The sequence below is a fragment of the Pan troglodytes genome, chromosome 19 (assembly GCF_028858775.2).
Source record: "Pan troglodytes isolate AG18354 chromosome 19, NHGRI_mPanTro3-v2.0_pri, whole genome shotgun sequence".
NCBI lineage: Eukaryota > Metazoa > Chordata > Mammalia > Primates > Hominidae > Pan > Pan troglodytes.
The window spans coordinates 50,116,829-50,129,127 of NC_072417.2; the positions used below are offsets into that span (position 1 = coordinate 50,116,829).

At 55.4% G+C, this 12,299-nt stretch overlaps 1 protein-coding gene across 3 annotated transcripts in view; it reads right to left on the reverse strand.

The window, feature by feature from the left end:
- RAI1 (retinoic acid induced 1) overlaps positions 1-12,272 on the reverse strand; it is a 130,027-nt gene extending 117,755 nt beyond the window's left edge. The window contains exons 1-2 of one of the 3 annotated variants that reach the window (XM_009432664.5): positions 11,922-12,259; positions 9,977-10,134 (exon numbers count right to left, since the gene is read on the reverse strand). The gene's annotated coding sequence lies outside the window, so the exon portion shown is untranslated. Of the gene's footprint in view, positions 1-9,976; positions 10,135-11,921 lie in introns of all 3 variants that reach the window. The other 2 variants (XM_001159372.8, XM_009432662.5) reach the window with 2 other exon arrangements.
- Between the last annotated feature and the right edge of the window lie 27 nt (positions 12,273-12,299).

Consider the following 12,299-nt stretch of genomic DNA (forward strand, 5'->3'; position numbering starts at 1 on the left):
TCTCCAAGCTGCTTGCCCAGCCAGCTGAAGGGAAGGAGGGGCGGCCATTGCAGCAAGCGCCGCCTCATGGCAACCCCAACACTCGTTGAATCCACCTCCCCAGTGCAAGGGGCTCCTAGCCTGGGTGGCCTGACCTTCGACAATGGCTTTGGAGCCCCCTCGCAGCATCTTAGAATGTAGGGTGCCAGTTGGGTGGAGCAGGAAAGATGCCTGGGGCAGGGGGAGGGGAGCTGGAGAGGCCCAGCCAGTCTCCCCTCTCCTTTTGTGATCAAGCTTGTTTTGTTTGTCAATCAGGAAGGCTGCCCCTGCCTTCCCAGCAACCCACTGGCTGCCAGGAGATAAGGAGATGAATGGGACCAGGAGGGCCTGATCAGAGGAGGTGGAGGAATGATGCCCTGGTTTCATGGCCCTCACCCATCCTCACTCTTTCTGGGGACTCCCAGGTATCCCAGGCGCTGTGATGAGAGCTTACAGGCTGCACGGGGGTGTCACATGGTGGATGCCCTCAGTGCCCACCCTGGGCAGATGCCTCTGCATGGCAGGCACCCCAGAGTGTGCAGATGTGCGCACCCATGGCAGTGTTGGGAAGCCCTACACAGCCTGAGCGAAAACAGGGCTTTCACAGGCAAAGAAAAATAAATACCCGCATTCCACACCACCTTCTCTACCTGCAGAGCGGAGTCTGCCCTCTCTCCCCTTTCAAATAAAGAAACCCAACACTGATAGGCACAGAGATATTGCAATCTTGCCTGGCTCCCTCTACCTAGGACTCTTTTATTGCACCCTGCCAAGCTGGGTGGCCCAGGGACCTCCTCCTTCCCCTTCCATCCCTTTCTGTGCTGAATTTAACCTTTACAGCAACTCCAGGATAAAGGCATGATTATGCCCACTTGATAGATGAGGAAAGAGGAGGTTCTGAGGGAGAAAACCATGAAAAGAAAAACTGCTGTGGTCAGAAGCCAAGCTCATGGCTGTCTGACTGCAAGCCTTCACTTCCCACAAGGTCACAATATTATCTCATAGCCAGGAATTAGCTCCCGAATGGATGAGTGACTAACATGGGGAAGGGGGTAAGCAGCAGGCAGGGCCTGGCTTTGGAGCCTGCGGATGTGATTTCTAATCCTAGCTCTGCCACTTCATTGCTGTGTGACCTCAGGCAGATCACTTAACCTCTCTGTGCTTCAGTTTCCTTGATAATGGATATAGGGCAGTTAATAAGACTTAGCGAGGACCACCCAATGCCTGGCACAATAGTAGGCACTCAATGCTGGCTTTTCTCCATCCCTTTCAGCATCCAAAGAGACAGATATTCACATATTAGAGGAACCAGGCCTCTCCCACCAATGCTTTCACTCAGTTGGCCCTCCTGTCAGGAACCCCCCACCTTCCCAACCCCTGTAACCATTTCTGGCCCTCTCAGGCAGAGGCCAAGGGCTGTCAAGTTCAGCTCCCCAGGTTCCTGTCCTGCCTAGGAGACCAGGTCCTCTTTGTTTAATTAGCCAGGGCAGGGGCCCCAGGGGACAGTGTCATCCCAAGGGAACAAAGCCAGCTCCGGCCACATCCTGCTGGAGTCAAGAAGAGAGCCACTCAATTAAGTCTGATTTGGCAAAACGTCTGTTTTAGTGCTATTTCGGGCCACGGTGGGGATTTTCTGTGCTTGTCTCAAAGGTATCATAAACCAGATTCCTTCCCGCCTCCCTCACCCCTATCTGTGTTTGAAATGAAAATATTGTTTTTCCTCTGCTCTCTCTTTTTTCCTGCTTCTCTTTCCCACCTATCAGAAAGCTGCAAATGAGAGAAAGGGAAAAGGCTTGGCCCCAGGCTGGAAGGTAGCACCTGGGGCTAGGGTGCTCCCACTGCCCACCTGGCCCTGCTGGATCCCCCAGAGAGCAACATGCTGGGGGCTGGAGTTCCCTCAAACAGACTAAAGGGTTTAGTCCTCTCTTTTGCCTTCTCCCCACCTCTGGAAGCCACTTCCTGGGCCCCCCGAGGCCAGGCCTTTTTCTGACTTCTCCCCAGGCACACACCAGGTGCCTGGTAGCCTCCCCACCCACAACACACTCCTGCACTTTCTGCCTCTGAGCCTTTGCCTGGGCTGTGCCCTCAGCTGGAAAGACCTCCCCAAAGGCCCTCCCTTAAAAGAGTAGAAAGGCTCGCATCCCTCTTTCTTCTCGCTACCTTTTCCTTCATAGCTCACATTACAAATAAATCCATATCTAGGCAATCATTTCTGTAACGTCTGCTCACCTACCACGCTCTATGCTTCAAACGGGCAGGGGCTCCATCTGCTTGGCCACTGCTGCTTCCCAAGGCAGGGATCTCAACCCTCGGCACATGGACATCAGGGGCCAGCTGATGTGTGGTTCCGGGGGCTGCCTTGTGCGGTAGGATGTTTAGCAGCATCCCTGGCCTTTACCCACTAGATGCCAGCAGCACCTCCCCAGCTGAGACAACCAAAAATGTCTCCTGACATGGCCCAGTGTCCCCTGAGACACAAGATCGCCCCCGAATGAGACCCACTGCTCCACAGCCTGGCACAGAGCCCCCTTGAATGAGTGAATACCCGATGACTTTACTCTTCTAATAGAACATGTGATTTTATTTTACCTCTCATCATGATCATGTAGAAATTTCATTTTCCCTATCAGAACAGAAGCTTCCAGAAGACAGGCCCATATGACCTCAGCTGTGCATCAATGCTGTTTGCCCATAGCTATTTGCTGAAGGAATCACTATCAAAGCACCAGAGAGCACCAGACTGAAAGCCAGCTCTGATTCCCCATCCCTGCCCACCCCAAGCCAGAATGCTGGGTGACTTTGCTACAGGAGTTAAGCTTCTCTGGGCCTCCTGTCTCTCCAGCTGCTGTAACAATTCTTTGTCCACTTGGGCTCTGGGAGGTTTACAACTTCTCATCTCTATGAAGCTGTAGCTCCTAAGAAATCTTTCAGGTGGTTTTTACTTTACATTGTCTGAGAATTCTGATTATCACTAATAGGCACAATATTTACTAAGCACACTATTCTGTGCCCAGGACTGGCTAAGTGCTTTAGAGGCCCTATTTCATTTGATCCTCTTAACAAAACTATGAAATAGGTACTATTACTTTCGCCTTTTGATGAAGGAGGAAACGGGCTTAGGGAGCTTGAGGAACCTGCCTAAAGACACACAGAGGCAGGCAGTCCTGCTGCCTCCGGCTGGTGAGGAGTCCTCAATCAGGAAACACTTTCTGCTTTCATACTTGAGACTGAAATTCCTTTTTTTTTTTTTTTTTTTTTGAGACAAGGTCTCGCTCTGTCACCCAGGCTGGAGTACAGTGGTACGATCATCTTGGCTCACTGCCACCTCTGCCTCCCAGGTTCAGGCAATTCTCCTGCCTCAGCCTCCTGAGTAGCTGGGATTACAGGCGCCCACCACCACGCCCAGCTATCTTTTTGTATTTTTAGTAGAGATGGGGTTTCACTATGTTTGGCCAGGCTGGTCTCGAACTCCCGGGCTCAGGTGATCCACTCACCTCGGCCTCCCAAAGTGCTGAGATTGCAGGCGTGAGCCACGGTGCCCGGCTAGGACTGAAATTCCTTCTAAAATCAAGCACACCTGGCGCCAGACAAAGGCGGACTTTCCCAGGTCAATAAGGCCTCACAGGACCTCCCCAGCATCAGGCCCCAACAGTCAAGCAGAGAAGCAGCTTTAGATTGCTATAGAAGGGTCTGATTCAAGGAGTTGGGGGGCTTTGGCACCCCTTTCTGGATGCCAACCCTCACTGAGAAGCCTGGCCAGGGTGACCTCCTCCAGCACCAAGCTGGTCCATGAGATCCTTCAGAGCAGAAATAAAAGCAACAATGGAGGAAGGGCCATGCTCTGGCACTTTCTATGTACCTGACGCTGGACTTGAACAAACGACCACCCTATGAGGTAGATTCTATCAGTTCCCCCATTTTACAGATGACAGAACCAAGTAAAGGAGATAAATAACTTGGCTAAGTTCGCAAGTGGTAGACCCTGGATCTGAACCCAGGCAAAGTCCAAAATACATATGCATACCCACTATGCTACATTAGAGCTGCATCTCATTCATGGCTGTTTTCTCAGTACCCTGGTGTTCTACACGTGATTTATAAATGAATGAATGAATGAGAGTTTGTGGTTATACTGCCACTAAAGTCACAAGTTGCTGGATGCTTTCCTGGGGTCCACCTACACCACTGGGGCAAAGTCCCTTTACATACAGAAACTCTGGCCAGAAAACTAGTAATTCTCACCCGCCCCATGTGTAAAAAGACCCACTCAATCCATCTGCCTTGACCTGGCTAGAAAAGAAACAAGCACCAAACTCCTCATTTTGGCCAATGTTATTACAGGTAAGGGTTAGATGTGACCTGGCATGAATGGAAGAATAATAATTGGCCGGGCGTGGTGGCTCACCTCACGCCTATAATCCCTGCACTTTGGGAGGCTGAGGCGGGTGGATCACCTGAGGTCAGCAGTTTGAGACCCGCCTGGCCAACATGGTGAAACACCGTCTCTACTAAAAATAAAAAAAAATTAGCCAGGCATGGTAGTGCGTACCTGTAATCCCAGCTACTAGGGAGGCTGAGGCAGGAGAAATGCTTAAACCCAGGGGGCAGAGGTTGCAGTGAGCCGAGGTCGAGCCACTGCACTCCAGTCTGGGCGACAGAGCAACACTCCGGCTCAAAAAAAAAATAATAATAATAATAATGGTGATCTCTTCTACATACAAAGCACTTTAGCAATAAAAATAACTGCCCAAGGGTGGGCGCAGTGACTCACGCCTGCAATCCCAGCACTTTGGGAGGCCGAGGCAGGCGGATCATGAGGTCAGGAGTTTGAGACCAGCCTGACCAGCATGGTGAAACCCTGTCTCTACTAAAAATACAAACATTAGCCAGGCATGGTGGCGCACACCTGTAGTCCCAGCTACTCGGGAGGCTGAGGCAGGAGAATCAATCACTTGAACTCGGGAGGCAAAGGTTGCAGTGAGCCAGGATCGCACCACTGAACTCCAGCCTGGGCGACAGAGCGAGACTCCATCTCAAAAAACAAACAAACAAAACAAAAAACAACTGCCTAACAGCCCAGCAATGATATCCCAGCTGAGGAAGTAAGTGTGCAGCAGCAACCAGGAGGGGCCTGTTACTATCCTCATTTTGTTTATTTATTTATTATTATCATTGAGACTGAATCTTGCTCTGTCACCCAGGCTGGAGTGCAGTGGCACGATCTTGGCTCATTGCAACTTCCACCCCCCGGGGTTCAAGTGATCCTCCTGCCTCAGCCTCCCAAGTAGCTGGGATTACAGGCACGTGACACTACGCCTGACTAATTTTTGTATTTTTAGTAGAGATGGGTTTCATCATGTTGGCCAGGCTGGTCTCGAACTCCTGACCTCAAGTGATCCACCCGCCTTGGCCTCCCAAAGTGCTGGGATTATAGACGTAAGCCACCGCGCCCTGCCTATTATCCTCATTTTAAAGGGGAGGGAAATGGAGCCCCACAGTGAGCAGCTGGTACCTGGATTTGAACCCAGGCTGGTGTGACCCCAAAGCCTGTTTATGGCCCCAAGCTATAGGACCTCCTTGCTTTCCAGATGACAAAACACAGCAACACTCACTTTTTTTTTTTTTTTTTTTTTTTTTTTTGAGACAGAGTCTCCTTCACCCAGGCTGGAGTGCAGTGGTGCTATCTTGGCTCGCTGCAACCTCCATCTCCTGGGTTCAAGTGATTCTCGTGCCTCAGCCTCCCAAGTAGCTGGAATTACAGGCATGGGCCACCACACCTGGCTAATTTTTGTATTTTTAGTGGAGATGGGGTTTTGCCATGTTGGTCAGGCTAGTCTCAAACTCCTGACCTCAAGTGATCCGCCTGCCTCGGCCTCCCAAAGTGCTGGGATTACAAGCGTGAGCCACGGCACCCCAGCTCACCTTTAATGCTTACAACAAAGCTCGTTCACATTTTTGACAGAAGAGGAAACTGACCCTCACAGAGGGAAAGTGACTTGCCCGAGGGATGCTGCAGTTAAAACTCAACCACTTTTCCTGATTCCGAATCCAGTGCTCTTTCCCCTACCCCGACCCTATCTCGCCTTCCAGATGAGCACAGTCTCCAAGAAGGGAACTCAAGGAGGCGAACCCAAGCTCCACTGGATTCTGCATGTTCTCCCTCAAGCCCCCTGACCATGGGCCTGCAGACGCTCTGAGCATGCCTGCTGTCCCTGTTCTATCAGCTGTCTCCACGGGGTCCCTGGTTTCTCATGCCCAAGGAGTGGGTGACTTGGGTCCACAAACCATCAGTGCAAGAGCAGTCCACTCTTCCCCCATTTACAGATGAGACCGAGGCCAGAGAGGAAAGGAAGACTCCCCAGCAGTCCTGGCTCCCCACCATAGTGCCTAACACATGGCTTCCCTGCCCCCTACCCCATGCTCGCCTGCTCCACCCTCCTCTCCTGCCTCTGCACAGCATTCTGGGCACCTTCTCTCCCCCAGCCTGATCACTTTGTGCAGAAAGAGGTTGCTCAACTAGCCGGGCGTGGTGGTGGGCGCCTGTAATCCCAGCTACTTGGGAGGCTGAGCCAGAGAATTGCTTGAACCCGGGAGGCAGAGGTTGCAGTGAGCTGAGATCGCACCATTGCACTCCAGCCTGGGCGACAGAGCAAGACTCCATCTCAAAAAAAAAGAAAGAAACCAGATGCTCATTGTTCACCTGGCCCCTAGACTTCAAGGGTGCGAAGCCTGGACCACAAGCTTGCTCCTGTCTGGGGCCATGCAAGCATGGAGCCAAGCAAGAGAACACTTAGGGTTGTCTGCTGGACAGACGAAGGAAGGCATGGCTGATGGTGGTGGGAGCCGATGCGCCTGGCTGCTTTCCTTCCTGGCCCTAAGCACACTCTTCATACTCTCCAGCAGCAGCAGCAGGAACTTCTCCCTCACTCCTTGCCGTCCCCCCACTTCCATCTCTCCCTGTCCCTGCTCACCACTCCCCAGGTCCCCCACCCCCACTCCACCTCTCTGCCCTCATGTTTTTCTCTTCCCCATCTCTCCCCTCCCCGGCGCGCGCGCGCGCACACACACACACACACACACACACACACACACACACACACACACACACGGGTTCAAGAACCAGTGGAGCGAAATCTGTCCTTTGCCAGCCAAGCCCCAGCCTGTACCTCCAAGCCCTGCCTCCCACCCTGCCTCCCCTTCCCTGGTGTCACATTCCAATCTCAGATCCCCAGTGACCCACCAGGAACAGGGCACAGCTCTGCCTCAATCACTGGGGAACAGGACGAGCCAGTTTCTCCCAGCCCCCTCAGGAAGCAGCCTGGGGAAGCTGCCCGCCACCTCCCCCCTGCCCCCCGACCCCACCAAGCCCCTCACCCCACTCATCTAAAGGCTGACAGCACAAGATCCACACAGACCTGAGCATGCCTTTGCTAAAGATCAAAGGGGCCCACGGGAGACAATGTTGGGGCTCTCACCCTCTCCACCTCACCTGGCCCTCCTGCCAGGAAGCATTTCTGAGCGTCCTGTGTTCTAGGCCTCGCCCTTGGCACTGGGCCGGAGAGAGCAAGGAGACGTGCTTTCAGGCCTCGATGCTTCAGCCTCATGGGGAGGACAGACACTGGCAGAATTGCCGATAATTCCGTGATAAATGCTATGCCACGAGTATAGTCAAAGGGAGATGACTCATTCTGCCTCGGAGGTCAGAGGAGGAGGAGACAGGACGTCTGTTTTGGTCTGGGGCGGCAGGGAGGAAGGTGAAGGGCATCCCAGGTGGAAGGAACAGCCCAGCCCGATGCACAGAGGCAAGGATGCACATGGCTGCACCTTAACAAGGAGGTGCCAGCTGTGGCTGGAGGGGACAGGACTGAATGAGGACAGGGCAGGCAGAGGACACCAGAAATGGCCCTGGGCAGCATGGGAAGAACTACAGATGGGACCTTTATTCATAAGGCAGCAGGAGCCACTGGAGGTTATCTGCTGGGTTTAGAACGACAGCAGCTCTGACAGTGCTGCTGGCCAGCACCTGGGAGGGGACAGGATGGAGGCAGGGAGGCCAGTGAGGAGGTCCCAGCAACAGCCCAACCTCTTCCGCCACCATTCTTTCTGAGCCAAGTCCTCCCCTCTTGTTTGGCTACAGCACACAGGCCACATCCCTTCCAGCTTCCAAAGACTTGCTCTGCTCACTGTGTTCCCTCTGCCAGGAATGCTCCTCTCATTCTTACCTCGCGGTGCCTGAAGCACCTGCTCAAAGGCCCCTCCTCCAGGAAGCCTCCAGCTCTGGTCGAGGCCTTGGCTATGAGCTGGGTCCCAATCACCCACTGGGCTGTGACCTTCTTGTGGTCAAGTGCAGGGATGCTTCCTGCTTGGACCCCGACATTAAGCACAGAACTTTGGAAACAGTGGGTCCTTGGAAAATCCCTGTTCCCTTGGGCCCAGTGCCCAGGTGCCTCTCCCACAGAGACGTTGCTCTGTGCACACCGTTGCTGTTGCACCTCCTCCCTCCCTGTGGAGCCACACATTGGATAGGGGAGGAAAAAGACACCCATGCCATGGCCACAGGCAGCTGTGAAAAGCAATGCATTTCAAACATGGGCTGCCATGGAGATAGAATAGCAATAATAATACAACAATGACAGCAGCAATCAGCATTTATTGGCAAAAGCACTGCTCTAAACTTCATATGGATTAACTCACTGCATCTTTACTTCAGTACCGTGAGGTCTGTACTGTTATTCTCCTGATTGTAAAGATGGGGACACTGAGGCACAGAGAGGTAAATGGCCTGTTCAGTATGTGGTGGAGCCAGGAGTCAACCCAGAACTTGCCCTGAAGGACTTCGCCACACAACCAACCTCTCCAAGACAAACGGAGAGGAAAAAGGAAGCTGCCGAGTAAGAGCCCACAGTATGGCCTCACTTGGGGAAAAAGAAAACTATGCATGGATTGGTATATGTAATAGACATATATATATATATATATATATATATATGCATTAAGTGAGTAACAAAAAGTCTGGAAGGATACGTTCAAACTATTAACTGGGGTTACCTGCAGGGAGGGTGCCAAGGGAACTTTTACTTTTACTACATATATTTCTGGCTTATTTGCATTTTTCACCCAAGTATCCAAGTGTTACTTGAGTAGTTTAACATGAGAGGAATTATTAGGGTTGCAATTAACATTTGTTGCATGAATAGATGGCAAATTCATTTCCTAGGCTTGTTTTTTTCAAATTCTGGGTATGACCCATCAGTGGATTGCAAAATTAATTTCGTGGGTAGCAATCAGTAATTTAAAAAAACCCAAATACACAAGAACAAAAAGGATTACAGACCAGCAGACACAGTAAGGGAGTTATTTCAGTGAACTTTTGTTTCAGCTATATACAGTGTGACCTGTGTAGTTACCTACGATGTATTTCTTACTATAGGTCACGGGCAAGAATTTGAAAGCCATTGGTCTAGGCTTGGGAGTCTAAAGAGGAGTAAGGCTGGGTGCAGTGACTCACTCCTGTAATCCCAGCACTTTGAGAGGCCAAAGAGGGAGGATCGCTTGAGCCCAGGACTTCAAGACCAGCCATGGCAAGACCCCTGTCTCTAGAAAAAAAAAAAAAAAATTAAATTAGCTACGTGTGGTGTCGGGCGCCTGTGATCCCAGCTACTCAGGAGACTCATGCTGGAGGATCGCTTGAGCCCTGGAGGTTGAGGCTGAAGTGAGCTGTGTTTGTGCCAAGGCACTCCAGCCTGGGCCACACAGCAAGACCCTGTCTCAAAAATAAAATAAAGAGGAGTAAGACAGGGTCCCTGCCTACGAGAGCCCCACAGTCTAGTGGAAGAGAAAGGCAGCTCCAGTACCCCTGAGTTCCCTTTATCTCCACAGAAGCCAGAGGGATGCTAGGCTGGTGGGAAAGGTCCTATTTTGCCCACTCCACAGTTGGCTTCTGGGGCCTGGATCTCACCTTGATACATTCTCCTCCTCTCCAAGGCTTTTGCTTGTGAGAGCTTTTGCCAGAGTTATGGGGCTGAGCCTGCCCTGAGATCAGAATGATGTGTCCACTTCTGTGTCACGCAAAAGGCCACTTTTCCTTGCTCCTGGGCCCCGAATATACCGGCTTGCCTGTCAAGAGGGGGAGGGGTGGGAAACTAGAAGATTCCTTTCCAGTTTCTAGATCCCGAGGGCCACGTCCCAGGGAAGCCTCTGAAAACCCAGCTGTGTGGTCAGCAGGGAGGGGCCACCATTCAGTCTGCAGCGAGGGCTGCCCCCCACCTGGGGTGGGCCTGACCCTGAGCAGAGCGAGGACTGTATGGAGAATGGAGAGGGGCAGGGGCAGGAAGAGAAGCAGAGCCCCCAGCTCGGGGCTCCCATCACGCTGGCGCCTCCACATCAGAGCTAGCCTAACCCACCCCCGCCTCTCCTCCCAGGGCAGCAGACAACTAAAAAAAGATAAAATAAAAAGAAGTAATTCCCCTGCTCTGACGTCAGCGCGAGGTCTTAACAGCCCGGCAGCGGCATGAAACTGGATTGCAACCAGATGTAATGCCCTTGAATTCTCAACACACTACTGCATTGGAAAGACATAAAAGGGGGGCGGGGGGCAGTATTGGTGGGAGGAACCGTGCAGATCCCGAGTGGGTCCCTGAATCCGGGCCCGCCGAAACCGCGGGGAAGGCGGCGCGGGAGGGTGTGCGGCGCGCGGAGCAGCGCCCGGCCGGCTCCGCCATTCAGGCGCGCGGCCTCCCCTCCCCCAGCCCCCACCGGCGCATTGTTACACTCGCTCCCATCCATTCAGAGCCCGAGGCCCGCCGCGCCCCCGCCAGCCCGGGCTCCGCGCAGGAGGGCACCGCGGCAGCCCGCACTCCGGCCCCTGCGTGGACTAGATAACGACCAAGAGCCCCAAGAAGGAAAACTGCTCGCCGGGAAAACGGGCGCCCCAGGAAGCTGGGGCCGCGACGGCCTAGGGCCTGGCTGGTGTTTCGCTTCCCCTCCGCCCCACCACAGAGGCCCCTGGCACGACCAGGCTCCAAATGTCACCCTCGCGTCCTGCCACCCCTTGTCCCCGCCGCACTCGGCCCCCATGTCCTCCTCCCGGGTTCCCTGCCTTCAAGGCGCGTGAGAGGGGGGGCCGGCCTCGAAAAGGGCGGCGGGCTGCGCCGCCGTCTGTGGGGCGCAAAGCTCGCGTGTCCGGGGCCCCCGCCCGTGACGTCATCCCCGAAGGGCCCGTGCCTCCCGGGCCTGGCCGCTACAGAGCTCCCCAGGTCGCGGGGGCCGCTTCCTGCCCGGCCTCGGGGCCTGCGCACAGGCCCCGGCGCCGCTGCCCGGGTAGGGACACCGCAGAGAGCCCGAGCACGCAGAGAGCCCGAGCACGCATCTCGCCACGCACGGCCTTCGCCGCCCCTCCCGGCCCTGACTCCCAAGCGATGGCCACGCCAGGCCCGGGTCACGCATGGGGAAGTCAGCTCCCCGTCCCCCACCTCGGACGCACTCACAAAGCTCACCTCCGCCCCCGGCGCCCCGCGAATGCCCCCCACGTCCCCACCCCACGCTCCGCAAACACTCCGCGCCTCGGCGCAAGCAGATCCCTTGCCACACTCGCCACACTCGCCCCTCGCGCCCCCATGCCCCCACCCGACCTCAGCTGGCCGCACATCCCCCAGAAGACCCTCAGCCGCGGCGCAGGGCGCCCCCACCCTGCAGCTCCCCAGACGTCCATCCGGTGACCTCGCGCACCCCCCACACCACACAAAGCAAGGACCCCGCGGACCCCACATCTCTACCCAGCGCGCGCGCTCGGCGTCCGAACCCGCCCCGGCTCATCACCCGGCCTAGGATCCCGACGCCTCGCGCCGCCCCCGCCCCGGGGCAGGGTACACTGCGCCCCCCGCGCCCCGGCGCTCGCTGCTCACCTCGGCGCCCGCGCTCACTCGGGGGCCTTGGGTCTGGCGCTGCGACTTCGCGGCCCGGAGGCCTGGGTGGCCATGGGGGTCGGGGCGCGGCGGCCCGGCCGGCCCGCGGCCAGGCAGGAAGGAGGGTGGGCCGCGGCGCCCCCCTCCTCGCGCCGGCGCTAGGGCCGCGGGCAGGGCGGCCTGCTCGGCTCGCCTCTCGCCCTCGCTGCACTCGCTCTCCCACTCGTCTCTCGGAGCCCAGCCGCGGGCGGGGGCGGCGCCCGGGGACGCGGGGAGCGGGCGGCGCGGGGAGCGGGCCCTGGCCGCACACCCGGCCGGGCCTGCCTGGTGTCCGCGGGTGCCGCGGGGAAATGCGATCCCCTCCGCACAGGAAGAGCG